Raw genomic sequence first — 13,574 nt, forward strand, 5'->3', positions numbered from 1 at the left:
TTAAACTTCTGAATAGTCCTATGCCTGTTACAATAATACGTCTGTTTCAAATGTTCAGTGTAACTGGTGGTATCTAAACTTGATGGCAGTTTTTCATACTTTGCTCATTTATTCCCTTCAAATTTTATCTGAAAGAAATAGAATAGTATAGCTGGGCATGGTGGCTCACGCCTGTAATCTCAGCACTTTGGGAGGCTGAGGCTGGTGGATCACGAGGTCAGGAGTTCAAGACCAGCCTGGCCAAGAGAGTGAAACCCCATCTCTACTAAAAATACAAAAATTAGCTGGGCACGGTGGCAGACTCCTGTAATCCCAGCTACTCAGAAGGCTGAGGCAGGAGAATTGCTTGAACCTGGGAGGCGGACATTGCAGTGAGCTGAGATCATGCCATTGCACTCTAGCCTGGGTGACAGAGCAAGACTCTGTCTCAAAAAAAAAAAAAAAAAGAAAAAGAAAAAAGAAAAATAGAAATAGAATGGTACAGTATAAGCCTCAGAAGGGGTATGAAGGTATCAATAAATCCCCTCTATGTTGACTGGTCATGCAGTCCCTAATTTTTCTTAGGCTGATGTGCTCTATGTCTTCTTGATAATAAAATGAGTAAGGCAATGGTTTACATTTATGAAAAATATATCTGCCTGTGGGTTTTTTTGCACATATATACACAATCCAGTGGTAGATTTATATGTATATTTGCATAGAAATATATGTATGTATAATATATGCACACATATAAAAATATGTATATGTATAATATATGTATACATATTTTTATGTATACACACATAAAAATATGTGTTATATATACACACAAATATACATATAGAGATATAACTTGTTTTTCAATATTAGGAACAAAGAACATACTGAAAGATTCATCCACTTTTTTATATATTGCAGTACTCATATAGCATTTCAAAATCGTAAAATTTTTCTGTATTTTAAAATAGCCGAGGAAAAATGTTAAGAAAAAGAAATATTGACGATTCAAGCATACCTAGAGACAAGGCTTCAGAGACCGTGGCTTTCTGCTTGAGCAGGAAGTTCTGGAAATGGGGGTCATCGAACAATAGGCCTCTGATGCTCCACGAAGTGTTATGAAACCACACGCTTCGTGTCTTTCCCCTCTGGATGGCGCAAAGCGGCAGAGATGCCAAGGATATATCAAAGAGTTTTTCTCTATGTCCCTTGTGGAAAGTGGTTGTGAGGAAGCCGCTGCCCAGAAACTACGTTTTCTAGCACTTCTGAAATATCTAAGTGGAGTCCCAAGTCATTCCCATGCGAATGTGGGTGGAGTGATAAATGGCCAGGCCGATAAACATCTCCTAGGTGCTTCTCCACCCTCTTTTCCACTGTGGACTTGGTTGGATTTTCATGTCCTGGGTGACCCTGGGAAACACGTTGAAGCATGTGGAGCCTCTGTTAGCTTCAGCCACATGTTGATTAGATTCATCATGTCGGTCACAAGATGATGAAAGCATTTCTACCCAACTTCTGTTTGGCCAAGCCACAGAGATTTGGGTTTTTATTCATTACAGTACCTAGCACAACTTTAAGTAATATACATATACTACAGCTTTAACAGAAGTTGTGAACTTACTATCATTATTGAAAGATGGCTGAGCAGAGAGCAGCGGTTCTCAAACTGCAGAATCTTTGGGGAGGAAGTTTGTTATGAATACAAATCCCCAGGCCGCCCTCCCAGAGATTCTGATTTATCGGATCTGGGATGGGACCCAGAAACAGGCATTTTCGTCACCACTCCAGGTTTTTGGATGCACATTTAGAGAAACACCGATAAAGACAGTGAATTTACGGAAATGGCAGCTGGGAATTCGGGGTTAGAAATGGACAGCAGATCATATCCTGAGCCAAAGTATGAGCTGGATGAATTAAAAGACAGTGAATAAATGGGAAAATTAACAAAGAAAAATTCCATACTGCAGCAATGAGTATAATACTTGGGTACCTATGAATCCACCATATATGAAGAAGGATCATGGCTCAAAGAAGAGGTTGTAAAAATAGGGTGAAGTTAAGAAAACAGTTGAATTTAGAGAGGCAAGAGAGGATAGTTTGAATATAAACATTTACAAACAGAAAGCTTTTTAAAACTGGCATAACAAAATTGAAACAGACCTCTTAAGGGAAGCGATATTTTGAAGCCAACACCACTATCCATACTCTTTCACCTATCACAGAAGAACAATATGTGGAAGGGCAAGAGCTTAAAATGAAGGTTTTTTTTTCCCCCCCTTTCCAATACACTATCAAATAAAAATGTTACATGCCTGAAGCCAAAGACTATTCTTGGATCGGATCTTTTTCAATGCTCTAAATTTAGCCAGCTGAACTTCTGTAAGTACCAGCTTATTCAACCTTTTGAAATACAGCATTTGCTTTTTAATTGGAAATCTGCATCTCACCTTAACGATGGAACAGAACATCCTTTCTTTTCAAAGAAATATGGTCTTTTGATATTGTACACTTAGCATAGTTAAAAAAGATTGTAGCAAAGTGTGAAAGGACCAGAACATACAAATACACACATGCACATGCGAAGGACCATGACACCATGACAAATATACATCCATTTCCGATTAATTAGAAGCCATAACATGAATGCTCTTAGGCGTTATCACCACCAAGTTTTTATTGAGAACCAAGTGTTTGGTGAGAAGAGAATCGGAAAGAAATGCATTTTCAGAATAAATCATTGGTAAGATTATAACTTTTTGTTTAAATTAAAGCAACACTCAATTATTGAAGTTTTGATTGGCAACAATTTTAAGCAATAGTACACTCACATAAGATTTCCCTTCAATCTGTGCTTCCTTTGGGAAAATCAGATGCTGTAGTTAAGAATGTCTTTGCTCTGTACTGTTGAAATAAAACCCCAACATGGATGAAGCAGACTGCTGAACATATTCTTAGGAATAGCAAATTAATTAGGAGGTGTATCAATGCTCTGAAAGCTGGTGCCCTTGTAGATTGATAGATCTGGAGACCTAAGTATAACTGACAGTTGAAAAATAATAGACTGCAGCACACAGATGTCATGGTCCAGAAGAGGATGCCTATTATTGTGAGTAAGTTTAAAACCAAGTCATGGACAGGAAGATGTTTCATTTGCTTGTAGCCATTCTATTGCATCTTTCTTTTCAAATATACACATGCACCACATAAAGTTTCAGTCATTGATGAATTACTTACATGAGAGTTGTCCCATAAGATTGTAATACCTTATTTTTACTGTACTTAATCTATGTTTAGATATGTTTAGATACAAAAATGCTCACTGTTGTGTTACAATTGCCTACAGTATTCAGTATAGTAGTACACTGTACAGGTTTATAGCATAGGATCAATAGATTACATACTGGCCTGTTGTTCTAGGCTTCAATAGATAAATATACCCTATAACCTAAGTGTGTAGTATGCTATGCCATCTAGGTTTGTATAAGCAAAATCTATGATGTTCGCACAGTGATGAAGTAGTCTAAGGACACATTTCTTAGAATGTATCTTTGGCATTAAGCAACATGTGACTGTATGTAGGATATTCAGCTCAAAAAAATCGTAGCTGACTTGTTTACTTTTTTGAAATATTTCCTATAATTTACATGTTTTGAAGCTGGTTGTGAGGATTTCAGAAAGAGGTTATGTTTCTTTTCAAGCATATATCCCTACGTGTAAAATAATACAGCTTGAGTGTGAAAGTTTTAGGGCCTTGCATTTCTTTAGAAAAAATGGTGTTTTCAAGGTGAGAAAATACTTTTACAGAGATAATTTATTTGATGCAACAGCTCTGTTCAGTAGACAGTGGGAATATGTTGGTAGAAATATACTAGTTCTCCTTTTACAGATGAGGAACCTGAAGCAGGAGTAGATTAAGTGATCTGCTGAAAGATGGCACCGCCAAACTAGCAGGCCAGTGAGGTTCTCTGCCAGTGGTTCCTAAGTGGTAGTCCATCAACTGGGCAAAACTGATGTTTAAAAGACCCCTGGATTTATTATCTTAGCAAGTAACAGAAAATTGAAATCATTCAAGTTAAGAAGTATTTGCTGAGAATCTATTCTGTCATTTCAGAAGAAACAAAGATGAGACCGCATAATCCCTGCCACCAAGAAGGTTGCAGTCCTCTAAGAAACCTTTGAGCAGGCTGTCAGAGTCACAGCTGGCTCAGCAACAAAAAATGGTAGATGATAAACAAAAAGGCAGTAACGAAGGATCAGCAAAGGATGGAGAGTAGGGATTTTCTTAGCAGCCTTCATAATTTAATTTCCGCAGCTCTCAGTGACTATACAGTGGGAAAAGAGAGTGTTAGCAGAATGTTTTCCAATCTGGAGAAGTTTAAAGTCAAATCAATATAAAAAAAGCAAGAACAATAAAAACAGTTCAACCAATCGTTAACATGAAAGTATGACATAGTTGTTTATGAAAATTTTTAATAAACCAGACACTTTGAAAGCGCAACTAAAGACTATGCTGTATTAGAAGGCAGTTCAGGAACAATCAAAGTAATGCAAAGACCTTAGAAATCTAAGAGTTGGCCTGGATGGAAACTTTATTTCATGGGCTAATGAGAACTGCAGTATATTTGTCACTTTTCCAGAAAGTTTTCTACCTTAAGTGAAGTGTGCCCTTGAAAGGAAAAAACAAGAAGAAAACACCCAAGACACCAAATTAGAAACTTAAAAAAAAAAAAAAGTACTGAGTGCTATAAAAAAACACAGTTGTGTAACATTTCAAGGATGAATTTTAAGTACGTTCAAGTCTTGAGGTAGGCAACACCTGCCTAGTTCTGATAAACTTTAATTTCTGATTTGCCTTTAAGAACGTCTAGGAAAACAGGATAAACAAAGATGATCTGAAGAGACTTTGAGACTCAAAGATCAGCTGAGAGATTTTCCTTCAAAATGGAGGAAACTGTCACAAACATGAGAGGTTATAAAAGACTGACTTGGAAGAGCAAAAAGGCCCAAGTCATTCCCGACTCTCATCTGGGAAACTCTTCAGAGACATGCAGAGGGTAGGGTCTCCTTGTTTACTTTGCTCCTAAAATGTTTCTGGCAGAGTGACTGGCAAACAGATCTGTCTTAAGTCTTTCTAATAGCCTTGTACTCATTTTGCATGGCAAAGCAGCTTTCTTTGCTTAAAACATTCCAAATCAGAATAATTGAGAAGTACCTCATTTCATGTCTATGATAGTAAATTGTAATATTTTATTACACCTAGGACTGGATAAATAAAGGCATTGAAGAAAGAAAGAAAACCTTAGATAAGCAATTTACAGTGTTTGCTGTTCATGTGGGAATGAAGTTATGCCAAATAAGACTACTATAGTAGATGAGGATACAGTGGATGGTTTTAACGTAAAATACAGTAACTATAGCAAAATGGAGTGGATGTCTCCAGTGATTTCCTTTTGAACTTTAGAAAATTAGCAATAGTATTATAGAATTTTGCTGCAAATTAGTTCATTAGCTTATTAGGAGCTGGTGTACTACACTGATTCATTGTGGAGAAAGATTGGAAGAAATAAATGACAGTTGGTGAATAAGGTAAGATACAACCTCACCCCAGAAACATCTGCAGGTAGGGTCTTAGATGGACTTCGCTTGCTTGCTTCTTTATTTGTTTTCTGCACAGCATCTCCTTTGTCAACAACACGTTTGTCATTTCAACAGTCTTATTCAGCCCCTGGGGTCCAGGTGTCTTTCCACACACTCTGCCTCTCCAGTACCTTAGATGGACAGTTAGAGACCTGACCTCAGAATATCCTCTTTCCTGGTTATGGAGGTAAACACATGACCCAAACTGAACCAATCAGAATCCTCCTTGGAAATGGTGCCAGAGCTGTTAGAAAGACATTTCCTCTTTCGGTATATTTACTAGGTTGGTGGGATAGAAAACCAATAGTGGCCACCTTTGCTACAAAAATGCATGGGGGTGGGGAGCACGCATAAGAATGCAAAGGAATAGAGAGGAAAGCAGTGCCAAAGGATGGAAGGACAAAGGGACAGTATCGTTAAGATATTTGTGAGCCTCTGGGTCTAGCCATGCATAAAATTTTACCTACTCTTAGATTTTTCAGTTATATGAACCAATAGCTTTCCTTTTGTTCTTGTTAGCATGGACTTAGGCTTTGCCACTTCACAAAGATGGCTGCCTAATCAAGTAGCATCTGTGTTAATAGAAATAATACTCATTGAACTAGTCATACTTTATTTAAACCTTGCTTCTCAGAAGCCATAAAATTCTTCCTTGAAATATTCTTCTGATGTGACAGGGTTATATTTTGTTTCATTTTGCTACATTTTGCCTAATTTTCTCAGAGAGGCCTGTCTAATCTAACTTGTGCTAATGTAATTTTAAAAGTTTGACAGATTCACATATGCAGGTGTACCCCATATCAGGAATATAAGTTATGATATATTTTGTTTAATATTGTTCTCAATTATTTGTCGTCTTCTCCCTGAAAATCAATTCTATTTCCCCACACCATTGATAAAGGCTTGGCCAGGGGATTTGCTTTGACCAATGAAACCTGAATGAAAGTGATGAGTTCCCTGTGTGAGCAAAAGCCCCAGTAAACTCACATCCTTATATACTGTGAGCAAGAAACTTGGACTCTTCTTCAGTCCAAGTATAACACTTTGTTGTAAGCCTCTGAGATGTGGGGTTTGTTGATTATAGCAGCAAAACCTAATAAACACTGACTGATATATCAGACATACCAAAACTCAAGAAAAAAAAATGCATTTTTAAAGTTAATGATTCATAGTAGCAATCGATGTCTCCTTTAAATTAAAAATTCCTCTGGTGCATTTATAATACTGAATTTACCAAAACATTTATTTACGCATGATAAGTGAACACATTCTTTGTAATGTCCTCCCCAATCCTTGATATATGCTCTTCTCCATTTTCTTCTTTGGTTGTCATCTCTGGCTTCTGGTTATTCTGTGTGTCTCACAGATACATTGGTCTATGTGGGCTGCATTGCTGATTTGGTGGATCTCTTTGATGCATTATTGTAAGCTGACAGCTCCTCAGCTGCTCTGCCAAACAAATGTCTCAAGGTGCTTGTCTCAGCGGCACCGCCTTTTGTGGTTGTGGTTGATGAACTGTGGAGTTCTTTGAACAGCTGTTCCCCATTGTCACACACCATACTCTGAGTGCGGTGCATCCCTGATCCCAACCTCTACCTCTGGGGATAGTCATCACACGCCCTCTTGCTTATGGGAGGCTTTATGCTATTTAGTGCGTCACTCCATGTCATTTGGTACATCCCAGAACTACACACAGAAAATACTCTTTGACTTCTCCCTGCTTTGATTTGTTTACTATGTTTAATTTTCTTAGATCAGCTGTCATTATGCTTACTTTTATCCTTCTGTTATTATATTCACTGTGCTCGATAGTATTTTGAATTGTGCTACTTTGTCTTTTATATCTTTGGCATAAAAAAGTGAAGTGTCAAATAAAAACACAATGCTCCTGTCCTTAACATTTACCATATTTCTGTAAATTTCAGCTATCCCATAAGTGAGAGGCAAGTGAAGCTGGAGGACAAGAGAAAAAGGGGGAGAAGAATGTTTATTATGTAGCTTATGATAGGGGTAGGAACTACAGTAATTGAGAAGTAAATATTCTTTTCTATTTTACACATGTAGAAATGAAACTCAGGAGGTTAAGTAACTTGATCAAGGTGATACAGCTGATAAGCAATGGAACTAAGACCTAAACGTATTTTCATCTGACTCCAGTGTTCTCTCCTTTCTTCTATGTAATGCTGTTTCTTAGAATTGAGTGAAAGGACTCGGGGCACAAAGGGAAATCTCTGATTTTGGGGAAGTTACTTTACCTTGCTCCCTAGTAAGGGAGTTGAGTAAAATTTCCCCTAAGGTATTGTAACATTACATACATCTAAAATGGTTATCGAAAAACCCATGTACTTTATTCTATTTGAGAAAAGCAGAGCTATTTCTTTAATTTACTGTCCTTACAAATTCTTTGACTTTGGGATTTAGTCTCTTCTCTCTTGGAAAACCTTATTTAGTCCAAATTTAACCCATTGCTCATGCTCTGCATCCTCAATATTCTCATTCAATCAGACACATGCACCAAACATTACCCCTTTCTTCTGCAGATTTTTCTCCCAACTTGTTGTGTCCTCTTTTGCACATAACATATCAAGACTCTCCCATTAAAAAATAAAACCCCTCCCTCATCTGTTACCATATCATTTGCCATGCAATGGGCTTTTTGAAAAATCGAAGTGAAATCCATAAAAGTCACCATTTTAAAGTGTATAATTCAGTGGCTTTTAGTCCATTCATAAGCTTATGCAACCTTCAGGATTATCTCATTGCAGAACACTTTAATCACCCCCTAAATAAATCCATACCCATTGAGTAGCCACTCCCCGCATCCCCTGGCAATTGGAATCCTGTCTTCTGTATCCATGAATGTACATATTCTGGAAATGTCATACAAACGGAATCATATAACATGTAGATTTCTGAGTTTTTCTTCTCTCATTTAACACGGTGTTTCCAAGTGTCATTCATGTTGTAGCTGTAGGCTAGCTTTTTAAAGCTTTAGCCTAGTCACATTGATACCAATTCCTTGAGTTGTGCTACTTTCTCTTTTATATCTTTGGCACAAAAAAGTGAAGTGTCAAACAAACAAACAAAAAAGCTGCTCTCCTCAACATTTACCATAACGTTACCTTCTTTTTCTCTGTTTAACTTGACTTCTATACAGCAGTTGAGAGCTTGACCTCTCTCTTCCTCCTGAGCCTCATTCCTACCTGGGCATCACATACAGTTGAGGTTCTTTTTTTTTTTCCATAAACTTATTTGCAGGTTTACTTTCTTCTCCTGGCACTTGTAGAGTGGTATTTTCAAGGGTTTCAGCTGGGGTCTATTTCCCTTTGTACTCTCTTTTTGGTCACTTTTATCTCTCCAAGGCTTCAGTTACCATACTCACTCTATTCAGTTTCAGTAGTAGCTATTTATTTGGTTGCCTGATCAGTCCTCCTCCTTCTCCCAGTTTCCCTGCAATCACCGCTTGCATGCCTTGAGCTTGATCATTTCCTCCCCTCCCATCTATATGCTTCAATGTGACTTTGAGCAGCTAAGCTCCTGTGACATGAGTCAGCCAATTAAATGGTCAGAGGGTAGACATATGATCTACACTGAATCACTCAGAAACCTTTCCTAGAAATTTGTCATTGGGACAAAAAAAATCTAGTGTTTTTAAAAATATGCCTATTCCTAAAGCACATCAGGCTAGTAGTTATCAGAGGTCATGTTTTACCGTGTGGTCTAAGAAACCAAAGAAGAGAGATGATATAAGCAAAGTGAGCCCTTCTAAGCCCAGGTCTCAGTCTGTTCTTGGAGCTTGTCTGCATCTTTGCCCTTGGGATCCAACTGATCTATTCCCAAATATATCATCAGCTCAGAATTTGCTCTGTATATCCACTTGCCTCTGAAAACTCCACTCAGCTATTTGTGGCAGACTGGCTGGATGACTGCAATTTCTTCTTCCCAGGTACACAGTTAAACTATTTCCAGTTCTCCTGCACCCAGTGACTAGTTCCTGCCAAAAGAATGTGATTAAGGTGATGTGTCACTTCTGGTCTTAGATGTTCAGAGTAAGCATGCTTTCTCCACTCCCTCTCTTTTTGTATACAGTGCTGGACACTGCCAAGGTGACCTTGAAGCCACATGTTAAAAATAGATGGCCCTAAATAAGTAAATGGAGCAGAGCACCCCCACAGTGCAACACCAACTGACAAGAAACAAATTCTTCTGGTGTTAAGCCTTGGAGATTTGGGGAACTCAGCTTTAACAGTTGTAAAAGTGTTACTTGCCCTAATTTGTGGTGTCACAGTCACCTCAAATTCGACACACTCATAATCTGCTCATTCTCTCCAGAGCTCCCTATCTTAGTGAATGGTTCCAAAATCCATTAAGCCAGAAATCTCAGCATCAAACTTGACTGCTCCGTTTTCTGTAATTTTTGTAATTTTCCTTGTTTACCATTTAAATGCTACTAATTTAACATATTTAAAATCTGTATACTCTATCCCCTTCTTGTCATGACCACTCAGTGCCTCAGTTCTAGCCCTTGGCATTTCTCGCTGGGTTACAACAGTGGCTTTCTACCTCCAGGGAAACACTTCAAATCATTCTTTTCTCTTCTGCTATAGACTTTTAAAAACAAAAAATTATATTCTATTTCTCTTCTTAAAATCTTTTAATGACTCCTTAACATCTTCTGGATAATAACTGTGAAATGCTATTTGCCTGTCACTACCACAGACTGCTTCAGAACTAATTGATAAAAATGATTTCTTTGAGCGCTAGCTGATAGGACTATGGCCTGCTACTTTGGACAAGGCTAACTGGATAAGAGACTGGGGACTGAACCCAAAACAGGCCTCTGGTTAGTATGTAGTGGGTAATGAAGTAGCCAAGACTCCAACTCTGCTGCCGTAGTTTGAATATATTACAGGTTTGTCCCCATCAAATCTCATGTTGAAATGTGATTCTCAATGTTAAAGGTGGAACCTAATGGGAGGTGTTGGGTGATGGGGGTGGATCCTTCGTGAATGGATTGATGCTCTCCTAGGGTGGCAGTGAGTGAGTTCTCTATTAGTTCCTGTGAGAACTGGTTGTAAAGAAGAGCCTGGCACCTCCCTTCTCTCTTTCTTGCTTCCACTGTTGCCACGTGATCTCTGTACTCTGGCTCCTCTTTGCTTTCTGCCGTGAGTGGAAGCAGCCTGAGTCTGTCACCAGATGCCCAGTCCTCCAGGCAGCAGAATTATGAGTCAATTAAACCTTTTTCATTTCTAAATTACCCAGTCTCAGGTATTCCTTTGTAACAATATAGAAGAGACTAAGACATGTGACTAACAGGGTTTTTGTTTAGTTTTGTTTTTTTTTTGAGTCAGGATCTTGGTTTGTCACCCGGGCTGGAGTACAGTGGTGTAAACACGGCTCATGCAGCCTTGACCTCCTGGGCTCAAGTGATCCTCCCGCCTCAGCCCCACAAGTAGCTGGAATTACAGGTGTATGCCACTGTGCCTGACTAATGCTTACATTTTTTTTTTGTAGAGACAAGGTTTTGCCATGTTCCCCAGGCTGGTTTTGAACTCTTGAGCTTAAGCAGTCTGACTGCCTTGGACTCCCAAAGTGCTGGGATTACAGGTGTGAACCACCATGCCCAGCCTTGTGACTTCTTGACCAGGTTGAATTCTCTATCATAGGAAGTTTGAATGTGAGCTGTAAATGACAGACATAAATTGTACCAGCATTACTGAAAATAGACTTACAGTGAAGTCTGTTGAGTAAAGACATTGATGAACAAAGGCTATGAAACAGTAGAAGCTGGGGTAAGCAGAATCCATTATGGGTGGAGGAGAGGATAGAATTGGTGGAGCAGAAGAGATGTATGAGGCCACAGTAGAATCCAAGACCAAAATGAATAAAATACAAGGTATGCTGAGTCCCTGGAGTAGGACTAACATATACTCATTTTGGAGGAGATAAGTTTTGCTGAAATAGCAAGAGTATCGATGAACCCAGAGGTGGTGTTGTGAGTTGATCAACCTTCCACTTTTCTGTGAGACCTGACTGTTTGGTTTATGAGATATTTTCTGTGTTTCTTCACTCCTCTACCTATTCTATTAAAGCCCCATCATTTGAATTAAACTGAATGTTGCAGTTTGTAACCAAAAGACATCGTGACCTACAAGGTACTGTGAATTGCCCTCTTCTTGACCTCCAGCTCTTCTCCTGGGACTTCCACTCACATCAGATTCTTTATGCTGGACTCTGCGGCATTCTTGAATGCACTTGCTCCAGGGACTCTTGCTTTTCCAGGGGCAAAAGTTTCATGGAAGGCTCATTGTCTTTGACGGACTTCTATTCATTCTTAAAAACAGCTCAGGTGCAAATCCCTCTTGAATGCCTTACCTGACACCTTATTCTCTCCTGCATGTTTTGGATTGTGTCACTCTTCTGGGTCCCCATGGCAAATAGGGCATGCCACTGTCTTATTGCTAATTGATTACACTGTGATGTCTTTCCTTTGTTTTGTCTTTAGGAGGCTTGAAAACCTCTTAAAAGCAGCAACTGTGTCTCGCTCAGCACTGTAGCCCCAGCAACTGACCAGAGCCTGGCACACAGTAGGTTTTTACTGTGTGATAATGTGAAGACTTTCAGTTCTTCGTGTCCATGCTTGCTGATTAGTGATGAAAGTGATGTCAAGATTACTTAATGTATCAATTTGCTAGAGTGGCCACAACGAAGTAACAAATACTGGTCACTTAAACAACAGAAATTTATTTTCTCACAATTCTGGAGGCTACAAGTCTGAGAACAAGGTGTCAGCAATCTGGATTCTTTTGAGGTCTCCCTGGCTTTTAGATGGCTGCCACCTTCTTCTGTCTTCACATGGAAGACATGTGTCTATGTCCTAATCTCTCCTTATAAGGATGCCAGTCCTATTAGTTTAGGGTCCATGCTAGTGACCTCATTTAAACATGATTACCTCTTTACAGACCCTATTTCCAAACACAATCACATTCAGAGATGCTGGGAGTAAGAACATCAAAATAGGAATTTTGGGAGGTCACAATTTAGCTCATAACACTAAATGTCCAAGTCTGGTTTGTGGTTTCCTTGGAAGCTCTGAATTCTGCTTTTTTTTTTTTTTTTTCAGATCATTTATGTCAAATGAGTCCTGCTTAAAGTAGAAAGCAGGTTAAAAGCAGAGTAAAGACAGCTTTAGGCAGACCCACGGATAGGATGGAAAAGTTGTAGTAAAGAAAAAAAAAATAAAAAACATCTTAAAGGTCTAGCTAGCTGAGTGTATGGGCAACATTCTTAGATATATAGAGATCTCCTCCATTCCTCTGGCATGTGAGGTCAGTAGGGTTCCTAGCCCTGTCCCCCTCACCAATGGCTATTTTTTACTCATTGATGCAGATATATGTAATTACCAGTGCAGTAAGGGGCGGTTCTGAGCAGTTCTGTGAAGCAGCCAGATAAAGAAGATAGTCTGCTTGGGGCACATGAAGAATTAAGGGGCATACCAATAATTAAGAGAAGGTGACAGTCTGTTTCAGATCAATTTTTACCCCCAGTCTCCTAAGATTTCTTGTAAGAACATGCTGTTAGACATGGTGGTAACTCACATGCAGTGGTACTAAGCAATAAATAGGGGACTCCACGGCTGCAAGCTCTAACTCCTGCTTTTCCATTGATTGACAGTATGCATTTCACTAAGCCACTTAACCTTTCTATGGCTCAGAGACTTCCCTGTAAGAAATGATAGTATCTATGACATTCCTCATCAGGATGTTGTGATAAATAAGCAATTAAAGGACTCTGGATATATAATTACAGTTTAACATAGCCATGGCTATTTGCTGTTTACACACACACACACACACACACACACACATAGAGTGTCTAAATAGACATATTACATGACACAGGAAGAAAAAAGACCGCTTAATGTCATTCCAGATGAAATGATGAAAAAAATAAATTTA

At 38.8% G+C, this 13,574-nt stretch overlaps 1 protein-coding gene across 1 annotated transcript in view; it reads right to left on the reverse strand.

Annotated features, from left to right (window-relative positions):
- Positions 1-13,574, reverse strand: part of VWC2L (von Willebrand factor C domain containing protein 2-like) — a 170,172-nt gene that overhangs the window by 79,044 nt on the left and 77,554 nt on the right. The window lies entirely within an intron of this gene.

This window comes from Colobus angolensis, unplaced genomic scaffold (assembly GCF_000951035.1).
Source record: "Colobus angolensis palliatus isolate OR3802 unplaced genomic scaffold, Cang.pa_1.0 Scaffold95, whole genome shotgun sequence".
Taxonomy (NCBI): Eukaryota; Metazoa; Chordata; class Mammalia; order Primates; family Cercopithecidae; genus Colobus; species Colobus angolensis.